The following is a 14,015-nucleotide window of genomic DNA, read 5'->3' as shown; positions in this document are numbered from 1 at the left end:
TATACTTGAGCTAATATGATACTCGAACTCCCTTCACATAAAGTTAATTTGGAATATTGTGGAGGTGTATTAAAGGAGAGTTTAGGTATATAAGCTAGATGATGATGGTCACATACTTTGTAATTTTTTTAGTTAAAACCACATGTGACAGGAGGGTGAAATCTGAATATGAGCCTTTTATAATTTAATTTAATTATTATTTTGACTTTTAGTTTATTTTTTTTCTTACTGCCTTAAGCCATGGTTTGGGAAGTATTTAACATTTTGTTGGTGAGGAAACATTTTTAAAATATCATTGTAGATTAAAAATTCTTATTATTCCTTTAATAACTGCTTTACAAACAGTCTAAGACATGCTTTGTATAAAACCCTTTGCATTATATCAGTTGTGCAAGAGGCTGGTTTCTGGAAAAAGGCTATAAAACCCTGTAATTATAATCAGGTTACAAACGATGTTCTCACTTAATTACAAATCCTGATTAGGGTCTTCTATGCTAGGTTCTCTTTAATAATAAGATTAAATAATGAGCTCCATAAAAGCTATCCAGTTTGCCTGACCTTTATATAACACTGGATTGGATATCAGTGTATTGTAAGTGTGCCTTTTATGAGTCTGTTAGCTCAATCTATGTGTCGACTCTATTTGAATTCCATTAATACATTTGCTGTCAGAACACAGACTAATAAAATAAAAGATGGGCAGACACTGACAAAAAAGGGTACTTTCTCAGTCTTATGACCTAGAAAAGCATCCTAAGGGGAGGCCATGAAGTAATTAGGGAATTTTCAGACATATGTCTAGGATGCCTATTCAGAGTCAGAGATGCTTGAATCTAACTCCAAGAAAGAAGACAGTACATAGAAGTATATCTATTCATCTATAACAATCCTCCTTATAATTAAAGGCTATTTTTAGTCTTCTTAAACTTAGTGGTTTAATTTTCGGATTCATAAATTTATACATTTTATGAAACCAAAAAAGTTAATACTGTAATCTGTCTACTGGAAAAAATATCCTTGCGTGATTTATGAGCATTCATAGAATACCATAGGGAAGGAAAAAAATAAAAAAGGCATATAATTGTGTTGTTTTTCACAACCATTTTAATGATAAAGCTTAGCTTGCAAAAAATGAATTGCTGGGTCACAGGCGGGTAAGTACTGGCAACAAAGTTTAAACAAGCTCACATGAGACCTTCCTAAGAAGTGGTACTGTTTCATAAAGAAGAAATCTTGTTAACACTGACTATTGGGCATAATTCTATATTGCTTTTAGATGCAAAATAAGCAGCAATATTCCAATCTAAATTTCAAATAATTCTTTTCAAGTGCTACTACTAGATTTCCTGGAGATTGAGGTTAAGATGGTTCCTGCTCCGTCATATCCCCCCAGTAAAAAAAAGAATTATGGGTTTGTCCTGCATACTCTTATACCTGGGAATGTATAATCTGACTTCTGTTGACACTATTGAGGTTCCTTTCAGGTCTTTCAATATGTTTATCCCACTGAAATTCACAGGGATAATCCAATCAGTAAAGAAGCTCACTCTGGACATTCATGTCAAGCTGGAGATTCAGAGGGGATTCTGGGACTGGATGCCAGTTTGAAGAACTGCTTGGTCTAAACATTACACTTGAGACAGGAAAACCTGCCTCTGGAACTTGTTTTCTTCCTGCAAAGATTTTAGCCTAAAAAAAACCCAGACCTAATTAGCTATCTTTTGAGCATCTTCTATTAGATGTGATGACTCCTACTTCTAAATTATTAACTGCTTTTCTCTACCCCCTCTTCTTTTAGACTAAGTAACATGTCTATGTGCTAACTTAAGACACATATTCAAGGTCTCTGACATCTACGTCCTTCTGTGAGACCAGATTGTATGCTTGTTCTCTTAAAATTATTTTTTGAAAACTTGCAGAATCCTGTTCAGGAATTATGTTCTTAAACTTTATAGCAGGTTTTAAGACATTTTTTGACACTCTACCCACCTCAGGAAAGCTTAGTGAAGTTTGGAGATGTTCAATAGTTTAAGAAAGTCTGCAGGTGGATTTAGTGCCACCATGATCCCATTTACAATTTCCAGCTTCAAGGCTGCTGGTGTCACTTGTGCAACTTCAAGGAAAGGGCAATGACAAAGATACCACTATACACAAGAGGTCTCTTAGTATCACAAAGACCCTTTCTGGCTTTCAACACTGCTCTTATTGTATGTAGAATTAAAATTGTTTCTTGTGTCCCTGTGGTCTGTGATCAAGAAAGCAGAAAAGAGAAAATTAAAACCACATTGAACTTACCTGGCTTTGGTTTATCTGAGCAGATGAAACCCATTTACCAGAAGCAAGCCTGAAGAAAAATGCTACTGTAAAGAAATAATTTCTTTAGAATATTTTTCCCTTATTTTTTGGCCTTCATTGCTTACAAGAATTTTCTCCTGTGTTTTATACTATTTACCTAGTCACCATGCATACAATGTCCTTTGTACATTTACACTAGTTCCCATTTTCCCTTTACTGGTCACATGTGGACCATGTGGCACATCCTAAGTATGTCAGTCAAGTGACTCAGAAATATGAGCCTCTCATCAAAATGGAGGAGAAGCAGGGAGAGAGACACCTGTATTGAGGTGACACCATCTTCAGGTCATCTTTGTTCTTCTCACAAGTGAAGACAATGATGAATAAGACCTCCTGTGGACCATAATATTATCACAAGATCTTACTAGAGGACTGAAAGTACAAAAAAGGTCTTTAAAGTTCCAAAGGGGTCGATATTCTTTATGAGTGACTTGATGAAGTAGGTGACTTAACCTGAAAATGACATGGGGTGAGCTTTGAGCACAATCAGAATAAGATATCTAGATAATCTGGGAAAAACTAAATGTCTTGATGTTGAAACTCTTACATGTTTTCAAGATTGCAAATAAGATGCAACAGAGTCTTTATAATTAACAGTCACAGTGGCACCAGAATCAAGTACAAAACCAGAAGAATGACTATTTGTTTTAAAACAACCTTCCTTAATCATCCTGTGATCACTCAAAGAATGATGAGACCTTTTAGAAAATCATTAGCAGTGCTGTCTTGGCCAGCACCTTAATTAGACTTTCTATGAACTTGGGAATTTCAGTAAAGGTGACATTTGCATCAAAGGATTTTTCTTTTTGTTTTTCAGTGTATGATCATTTAAGTGAATACAGATCGTTTATGCTGGCATTAAGAGCTTTTCATTCTTCTCTAGGTTCCAGGTATCATTCATGCAAATTAATTCACACTGCCATTAAAAAGCCCATTAATCTCTTTAATATCCAAGACCTTAGTAACTTAATCATTTTTACCTTTTGCTATGTTATAAGAACTTGCCAGTTTTCTTGCTATTAACCTACTAATTTTATGATTGCATTGAGGCAAAGCCAATTCTTCCAGTGACAAAGGCAAGGATGACACAGATATATTAAATAATTTATTTCTTAAGTTATTGATCTTTAATTTTAGGTCTACTTAAGTTACAACATTCTTTTCTCTTCTTGATATAAATGACATTTCTGACATTGCACTTCTGATGTAGGATTTTCATTTAAAATAACAACCTTATATGAAAGGACTTTACTTTTAAAAAGAAATTCCGGACATTAGAATAGAATAGAAACATATTTCCTTCTTCATATGTTTTGATGGAAATGAATAATAAGAATTTTCAGAATGAAAAGGAAAAAAAACCTAACACATCTATTAGACATACATTACATCTAGAGCAAAACTCAGAAAACATCAAAAAGAAAATTTTCAAATATGTTTGTCATTTTGAATTTCTTCTCTGCTCGGTCTTTGCCTAACACTTTAATAACACACCACTCCATGTATGTGAATAGCACAGCTCTGTTGCATAGATGAGGTTATTAGTCTCTTTGTTTAGTAAGACCTCATTATTTAAGTGCTTAAATACAGATTTAGAAACCTTGAGCACGGAGTTTAAAAAATATTTTCTCAAATATTTGTTCTGTCATGGTAGGTGACTGGCTACATTCTCTAAGATATTATGGAAGCTTTCTGATCATCAGTTCATAATATTGTTAGTTTTGCTCGGTACAGAGGAAAGCTTTACCTGAAATACTTAAAGAAAGATTTAAAGTGTTATATGTGTATTAACTACTGATATACTGCTTCAATATAGCATAATTTGAGTTTGAAGTAAGTACCTTTATTGTCACAGGAAGACTCATTTAAAACACCATCCCTGGTCTCTTTCTTAGAAGGTTATGACAGATGAAGATTGCTTCTCAACAGTGTCTATACAAAAGGTACAGAAAATAACTTTAATATGATGATAAACCTCCTGCCAGTGACCTGTATGCAGCATGCTTTTTCTGTCCTTAGGGCTGCTTAACAAGGCTATCAAACCCCACGATTTCAAGGAGGAGGTTGGTTCAATATACCCAGACATACCAGATTAACACAGACATGATGAGTAATACATAACACTACAGAACATCCCTCTCAAAACAAATATCAGGAAGGCAACTGAATGTAACACTGACCTAGGAAGGATAAAGCCAAAATTATTAATGAAGTTCATCATGAAGTCATGAAGTTATAGTATCTAAAACAGTCTAAGAATGAATATTTGCTTTTTTATATACTCCCCTGGCCAATGTGGTATTCCTGCATGAATGGAGTGATGGCATGTTATTCACAGTTACACTGGCATCACTAACAGTACAAGGCAGACAACTGTGGAGCATCAGCTTGCAAAAATAGGAGCTCAGATAATTTCACGTAGATTATCTTATTTTTTTCGGTTTTCTTTTTTTTATTATTATTTCTGGTTGGGAGTCTTACATAATCCCATTATTGTCATATTTGAATGTTTATCCTCAAGACCTTCCTCTTTACTCCTATTCTCTACCTACTTGGCCCCCTCTCAAAAGAGATAAATACACATCCTCAGTCATTTGGCAACTAGAAAAATGAAGATAAACAGGCAGAACAATTTGCCAAGGGTCAAATAGGATACCTGTGGTGGAGCAAAGAATCATATCCAGGTCTCCTTGGAGACAGATTAATGAGACAAACACCGGACCAGACATCCTCTCTATACATTTTCCATTTTCCGTAGACAAGTTTCAAGTAACTTATTTTCAGTGCCAGAATCGTTCTAGCATAAAAATACAGTTATTCACCACCAGCAGTCTTGCTAGGATACCTAATAATAATACAAATAAGTATAAGACAAAATGGATACATATACATATTTATATAAATATACATAGATATATATACACATATGTACACACGCACAGAGAAGAAGATGAAGAAAATGTGTTTATTTAAAGAAAATACTGTTAAATAGAGAAGTAACTAATGCTTTTGAGATATTAATCCAAATAAAGGCACATGTAAAATAAGATTTAGCCCCATAATATCAGCCCAGGAAATATTCCTAGATCCCATGTATCTTGATTTAAATATACACATAACTAGAATGAAAAAGAATGTTTAGGTTTTGTTTTTTAATAACCCGTGAATTCATTTATTCATACAAGTAAAATCTCTCTCAATCCAGTAGCATAAATAAATAAATAAATTTGGGATTCTGAGCGCCAGAGTATATAAAACTTCCAACAGGCAATTCCTTTTTCACATCCTAACAATTATAAAAAGTTTTATGTGACTGATATGACTGAATTGGATAGAGACAAACCTTTTGATTTACAGTAATTCCAGTGGAGTCAACCTGTTCAGCATAACAAAAGACATTGCTTAAAGACAAAAAAAAAAAAAAAAAAGTGCAATAAATCAGAAAAGAAAAAAAAATTAGAATGAAAATCCTATATGTGGTAAAGGTCTCCCATGAAATTTTACTAAGCCACTAAAACAAGAGTCCTGTCTGATTAAATAAATGGGTAATGAATGGCTTTTGATGTTTCTTTTCCAAATGATCCTACGATTGCAGTGAGACCATTACCTAACTAAGTCTTCCAGGTTTCTTCAATCATAGCCTGAGAACCTGATTTAGAGTCCCTTGAAACTAATAAAAAGAACATAACCATTTTCTTTGGGCTATAGATCTAGGTCAAGATCTTAATACTAACAGTGATTCCATTCCACAGTTGGTCACTGTTTATTATTGGTAATTTCTAGATATATTTACACCCATTGTTGAATTTTTCATAACCCTTTGAAATATCTGTTCCATGACAGATACATTTCTGAAGAAATTAGGAATGAATGTTAACTTTTTGGTTTTCACCATGGCACTAACATTAAGCCCTTAAGATACACAGAGAAACAAAAGGAAAGTCGAACTTTCTCATCAGCTTTTTCCCTGGAACAATACAAGAGAGAAAAATGTCACCACACTTAATAGCGTAAAGTCTCTGAGTGGCCTGAAGCAAAAGTACCTGTCAAAATTGCAATCACAAAAAGAAAGGGTCACCAGAAGGACAAATGCTGCATATAGTTGGATAGCAGTTCTTTGAAAAACAAGTTCAAATACACTATAATTCCACTACTATACAAATAAATCCAAGGATTATTTTTTAAAATATGGAAATAAAGTATATCACTATGGATATGAACTCAGTGGGACTTGAATTGAAAATCATTACACAGTAGGCAAGCTACTTTACTGAATGCCCAGTTGCAGTATTGAATTTGTGATTAAACACGAGTTAAACTGAAGAGAAAATGCTCTCAGAATTTTAAACTCTCATGGCAAGGAATTAGATTGTTTTCTTACATTTTAATGTCAACCTACCTAATGGATTTACTGTCCTCTATCGTGAATTAGAAAGACCAAGGAAGGAATGTTCTTTGAGCAACAAAAGAATGTAGAACAAAAGGCTGCTCCTTCTCCACAAAAATTCCAAATTCCACCTTGACTGTGACTAAAGAATTTTACTAAAAAGAAAATGTTGTTTTATCATAGCACTAGAAGGAAAGGAAGTACTTTTCATTTCCTTCCCTCACCCAGGACTCAGCACTCATGCAAACACAAACAGAACCAACAGCCGCATTTTATTGCCCCCTCTGACTGATCAGGATTAGTGAGATAAGTGTACATATGTATTTCTAGAAAGAGATGTACAATGTGGATTCTTGCTATAGCTGAGCTCAGACACCAAATCTGCCCCTGGGTCCCAGTCATCCTGACAGGTGTCACACCTGGACACTGGGGCTGAAGCTCTCCTGGGACAGCCCTGGGAGAGGACCCAGCAGGGCATCCTTCCTCTGAGTCCTTAACATCTCTTGGGCAGAATGACTTAGGAGACAAGGAAACATGCTCTGTGACAAATGGGCTCGTCTGAGGCACAGATCCCAGCTCTTTCTCAGGCTCTGTACTTCTGTTAGCTGATAAAGAACTGAAATATGGAAGTAATTGTGTTATGTAAGGACTTTTGCTCCTTTCTTTTTCTCTTCCAATCAGAAGCCAACTGCTTTCACAGTCTCTTTGAAAAAATCTCAGGATCTGACTGGGTAAGGAATAAGATGAAGTATCTCCTTTACTTCTGTTGTTCATAGACAGAGCCGTTGGGAAACTGAGAAAGTTTTCACAAGTATTTAATTCACATGTTAATCTACCTTGGAAGTACTTAAATACCACCTTAAGTTATTGATCTAAAATAAATTTATTACATGGGAAATACTATTTCACGTAAAATAAATTCATAACTATACCTATTCCATACGAAGTTAGAAGCACAAAATAAAAACACAGAAAACTGACAGCAAGTGTTTACACACAATAACACACTGCAGAGAATTTTTTCAGTAAAGACCAAATCTGCTTTGCTGTGTGAGATCATTTAACACAGGGCCTCAGGCGTCCTGAGAGGTTGCTACTCCCCTTCCCTGGGTGTCTGGCCACCCCTACCCACAGCCAGCTCTGTTGCTGTGTGGCTGTGAGGTCTGGGGTGCTGGGAAGGATTTCCCCCAGTCACTAAGGGCAACTCAAGCAAACCGAACATTTCAGCCCCAGTCCTCACCCTTGGTCCTTGCCTGAGTGGCACGGCAGGCAGCCTCATGCCTGGTCTTGTACCTTTGATCCCAATCCTGAGCCCCTCCTAGTGACGCAACCTCCCAGCTTGACCAGAGACCTGCCTGGCACATGGACCTGTCCTGCTCCCCCTGCTTGGGTACTCAACCTCCCTCAACTGCTTCCACATCAGTGAGGCCACTGCCCTCTTATCTCACCCTTGGTGTAGCATTAAGGCTAGTGCTCATGATACAAAACCAAATTAGTTGTGAAGAAAATTAAAATGATGACCTCAGAATTTTCTTTGCTTAGAGGTTATGTGCAACCTCAACGATAACAGGTATTTTATGTAATTATATCTGATTGCATTATATTCACAATTTGAAGTTGCTCCTTTTCTTGACATTCTTCTTTTGTCTAGGTACTGTATTGAATTACTTTTTCTCCCTCATAATATCAGATAAAATAATTTCCTTGTTGCTTCATGCAAACTTTCTGCATAGCATACTTCATCTGAAATATTCTTGTTATTATAAAGTCTGAAAAGCTTTCTTTTCCTTATTAATCTTTTTATTTCTTGTCTAACTTCTTTCTTATATACACAATGCATAGAATAAATTTATATGCACAAAACTTGCCAAGATGAAAGAGCTGACCCCTCTCATAGTTCAGTGTTCTAATCTGAATCTCCATCTGAAAATCTATTACTAGATTATTCAATAGAAGACATAAGGAGGTGCAAGGATTGAAACATATGTTCGGTTTTGGCCTCTGGAAGTACCTAGTTGGAATTCAACAGGACTGTTCTCAGCCTGCAAATTTAAAAATATACTGAAATTTTCTGTCAGAATCTAATTCATTTACATGTATATTTAAATCTAAGCACACAGATAGGCCTTGTCATGATTATTTGGGTGGTAGTACATAGCTGGCTGTCACAGAGACACCCCAAAGTCAGTTTTAGATGGACAATAAGTTCCAAAACAGACTTTATTCTAGACAGAAAATTGTAGCCAATAAACCAACTAGGAAAAGGGTTTAGACAATTATTTAGCACGCTTACAACACAAAATACAGGTTCAGATATCAGTTGAGGAGATTATTGGGTTACGACAACAGGAGAATAATAAGGATCCACAGCATGCACAAGAAACAAAACCAGACTCCTCTCACTCAAGGGTGCTCACAAGAAATAATCACTTGCCTGAGTTAGGTAAGGGGTCACACTTGTCTGGGATAGGCAAGGACCCATTCAAGGATATATCCAGTAAATAACCACTCATCCAAATGAGGAGGTGAGGACAGCGTCCCAGTCTAAGGGGAGGGCTCCAGTTCACAGAACCACTGCTCTGAGAAGACCACTCAAAGAGGGTATTTGGCGGGGACCCTGATTTATAGCCTGGTCAGGTCTGGCTGTGGGCACCATAATCCAAAGTTTCTCAGCTACTCTGAGCACTTCCTTTGTTAAGGATCCTGTCAATCGACTGAGTGTCCTACCCCTCCTGTCCCCCCAGCTGGGTGGAGGCGAAGTCACTCTGCCCCAGGGCAGAGGAGGATGTGACTGTCAGCACCTTGGTACCACTCTGAGTGTGTATTGTGGGGAAAGGCACAGTGAGGCACAAAAGGTGCTAAAGAGCCATCAACTGCCCCATTGAAGGCTCTGGACCTCAGGGGGATCTGCAACTGCCACACTGGCCATCAAATGGATGGGGGAGATCAAGCTGTATGAAATAAAAACTGTTTCCATTTATTTTTTCCATCTATATATTTCAAACATAATATGACAGGTTATTTGTATTGTAAGCACTTCATGATATTAAAATTAATATATTTAGTTTCACAATTCAATTACCCTCAGTCATATGATGATGAACTTCACCACTATCCAGATTAACAAATCAGCACTAATAAAGAGATCCCAATCCATTTTATTGTCCTCAAACACGATAGCCACAGAAAGTTAACAGATATGATTTAAGATGAAACTGTTTTCTGAAAGGGTAACAGGCATAGGTTACATGACAGCACTACTAAATGGTCTGTAAGTTATAGATATGTTAATACTATAGTAGCTACTATTAGATTTATTTAGAAATAGTTTGAATATGCAGACCCTAGAGAAGAAATCAGAAAAACTTAATGATGAAGTTCACAGACAACAGTGTTGGAGCCCAAGTGTACAAGGGAACATCAGCCTCTTCTAATCAAATGTACCAGACACTTTTGGCCATAGTTGTTACCTCCAGTGCCAGGAAGTCTGTGATCTAATAATGCCCAATTGTTGCACTGTGTCGCATTTAGCAATCATATCATCCAGTTACAAGTGCCAATTCTAATTGTTTAGTCCAGTCTTTGGCATCAAAGCAAGATTAACTCTGGTTTCTCTTTATTGCAGAGAGATTAAATATTTCGGTTTAAAATAATATTCTCACACTGTCCCAAGAAGACAAAGAGAGAGGGACACTCAGTAAACACCCCAAATATCCTTGTTAAAAACCATATATGTATTTAAAATTCTATATGTAGCTGACAGAATCCACAATCAAAAATAGACTGAAACAAATAAAATGCAGGCAGTTTATGAACACCCCAAAGACAAAGCCAATGATTGCTGTGGGAACAACAGGTTTTCTGTTCCATAAGTAGATCTAAAACCTGACAGAACAGAGTCCAAACACAATAAAGATTGCACAAACCATCACAATCTGACAGTCCTCTATCAATATTTGAGATCAAACTACATGTCATGTTTGAATCTGATACCAGGGGAGGTTCACTGCTCCCTGTAGTGAGAAAATGACAAACATACCCAGGGCTACCAGTGCATTCTCACTTGTCTACTGCCAGTAGGGGTAGAGAAAATCTTTATCAATTATGACACACAAGCAGTTCCTGTGCTATTGCCAGCCACCTTCTCTCAGAGCTATGGGTCAAGAAGGCTGTTGAAATCCTTTCAGTCCAGAGAGGTGAGAGCCCTGGTCTTCAGCACTTCTTTTAAAGTTGGATGTCACACACCAGGTGCACAAAGAGTGGCAGCTCCCCTGATGCCCACAAATTTGACTACACTTCTTAACCTAACTGACCCCTTTTTTCCCTTGCCTCTGTGAACACCGGCTGATTGAAAATGACCAAAAGCAATCACTTCAGAGTAAAGTAGCAATTTACCCAGAAGTGTGTAGCATCCACAGAAAATCAAGTAAAATATAGTTATTTGTATATTTTCCCTCTCCTAAGGCCTACTCTTTCCTTGCATGCTCAGTAATTCCCATTCAACCCACTTACATACAACCTTTTGCTGAGAGAAGCAGACTACATTGCTACTTCTTCCAAACGCTTCCCTCCAGGTGTTCTTGTTAGTTATTCCATTGCTGTCTTGCCTTCTGTTGGGAGCTTTCTGAAGCTAGGTTTAGTCTTTTCTGTTTCATTTTCTGTTTGCTTTCCGTTTGATATTGTCTTCTAAATTCAATGTCAGTAAGGATAGTATTAAATATACAAACTAAATTGCTCTTAATATCTTTTTTAAAAAAATTTTGATTTTACAGTGATTATCTGCATGTTTGTACCTAGACTGTTTCCCTCCTTTTGTAAGGTTGTTTTTTAATTATGTAAGTCTTCCTTAATCAGGCATTTATTATGGAATACAACAGTGCATTAAAACTAAAATTGAACCACCCCTTCTCTGTTTTCAGGGACAGCTTTATGACTAGCAGGTCATATCATTGGCAAATATGATCCCAGTTAGGACCATGATAGTCGTCAGTGGCTGAATCAGTCCCATCTTAGAGATTTTTCTTGAAGAAAACTTTTTTTAATGGTTTTCAGTTTCTGTTTCAGAACTTCAGGGAACATTTTTCCTTTGGCATTTTTTTCCATCACAGCTCAGTGGGTTAGCAGCAATGCACTCTTCTCTCAATTCTGACTTCTCCATTCAACTGTTGTCATCACTGAATTTCATGTAGCCTCTAGTCCCTGTACGGCTACTGCATTTCTAACAGCAAAGAGGACACAAGTAGGGGCAGAGCAGTTCTCAGCATTCTTAACCTGAAAGAGAACTCTAGATTCCCATTTCTCCTTGCTCAGATCTGCCGTTTTTCCCAGTCAGCGCAGTCAGCCCTGACCTACCATAAAACTCCCATTCATCTCACCCAAAGACCTATACATCTTTTATTTTGTTCAATGCCAAGATCTTGATGACAGGTAAACCACATTCTCTTGTGGCCTTCCTTGCAGAAACCAAATGTTTCTGGCAACAATATCAATCTGACTGTTCTTACAAGGAACCACACAGTCAGGACTCCAGGTATTGAAAGACATTATATGTCAAAAAAAAACCCCACAAACTGATCTATAGTAATTTTAAACTCATGCAAATCTGGAAAATCTTAAAAGTCTCCAGACGCAACTGTACCTCAGCTTACAACAAAAAGCCATATAATTATGCACTTTAAAACATACATATTTGAAAATGGTCTGTACTTTTTAAACAAAACCTTAGGTTTAGGTGCGCTTTTTTTTGAGGTATTTAATGTCTGTACTAGAAGACACTTGTATGAGCAATACTTCTGGATACGTCTATGCTGCTATAAATTCCTCTGAGATCTTTGTCAATAACAGCTAACACAGCTAGTTCTGTAAATTTTTTACACATCATAAAATAAACTTCTTCCCTTCCTCCTCTGGAGTTTTTCATTATAAAACTCAATTTCTGTCTAACAGGTACTATTAAGTCAGGAAGATTAGTTCAGAAAGCTACACTTAAAAAAAAAAATACACTCACAACTGTTTTGTCAAAATCCATAGGCTTTTTAAGTGATTATACCCAGAGTGGATTAGTGACTTGTAAATATAGTGACTCAGCTGCCTTTCCTATTTCTCCACCGCTCTGCATTATTGTCACACTCTACCGTGGCAGGGTCTCACCACACACATTGGGTTTAGTAAGTGAATCTTGTCAAATGAGCTTCAGTCATGCCTAAGGCTCAGAGGCTTGTTGCAGTCAGCATTCCTCTGGTCTGCTCTGTCAGCAGGAACTGAAATAAAAGCTCTCACTTATGTATTGAATCTAGGGCACAGACTACCTAGAAACACCATCTTGATGCTCAAATGCTGCACTATCAAAAAATGAAATGTGAGTTTTGCTAGTTGGGCTTTTACCTTACACATATCACTTTTACCATAATGTCTTTCCTCAGAGGCACTTAGAAATAACTATTCACCAAGAGATATGTCATTCTGTGAACTGTTCCAGTAAGAAACAAAAAGAGTAGTAGCCATTTTATTGTGCTAAATTACTTGCAGATAAGCTTCAAAATAGAGCTGTTTACTGAAGCATTTGACTAGACATTTCAGTAGAGGGATTATGCATTTGTTCTAAAGTTAATGAACAGCTGGTAGTGATTTTGTCAATTAAATACATGCAGGAACTGCTTGAAGAGTTTGAAATATATATTTTTTTTAAAGTTAAACATATAGTATACTTTATGGACTAGATTTTCTAATTGGAGTTGTATTCTTTACACCGTTCAGCAGACAGAAGTTCCTTCCAGATCAGGTCCTCCGTTTCTGACTCCTCAGATGCTGAATTGCTTGTGTTGAGGTAAGGGAGGAGTCACAGAACATGGAGAATTTCTTCCTTTCTTTTCTACCTGCTCTCCAGTGCTCAAAGCAAGCAGCAGAAGAACCTGATCCTAAATAAAAATAGTTTCCTGAAACCTTCACTTGCATTTCTGTGTGTAGATCTATGGCACTGAATAGAGTCTGTCTGCAGATATTTACTTGTTTCTTGCACTTTTATGGAAAGAAATTCGTTTGTATAAAAATTGGAAATTTTCTATCTTTAGAATTTAAAATTGTCCCACTGCATGTTCCTTGCTGAAATGCTCCTCTTCAAATCTGACAAGTGTATGACAACAAACAAATGACCGTCTTATTAAGAGGTAAGCAAGGATCATTCACAGAAAAAAAAAAACATATTTGGCAATAACGATTCTGTGTTGCATTTTCTACTGCTCTAAGCAATGTTTGCATCCCTGTTGACTGAATT

The sequence above is a fragment of the Patagioenas fasciata genome, chromosome 3 (assembly GCF_037038585.1).
Source record: "Patagioenas fasciata isolate bPatFas1 chromosome 3, bPatFas1.hap1, whole genome shotgun sequence".
Lineage (NCBI taxonomy): Eukaryota > Metazoa > Chordata > Aves > Columbiformes > Columbidae > Patagioenas > Patagioenas fasciata.
This window is presented reverse-complemented; position numbering follows the sequence as displayed.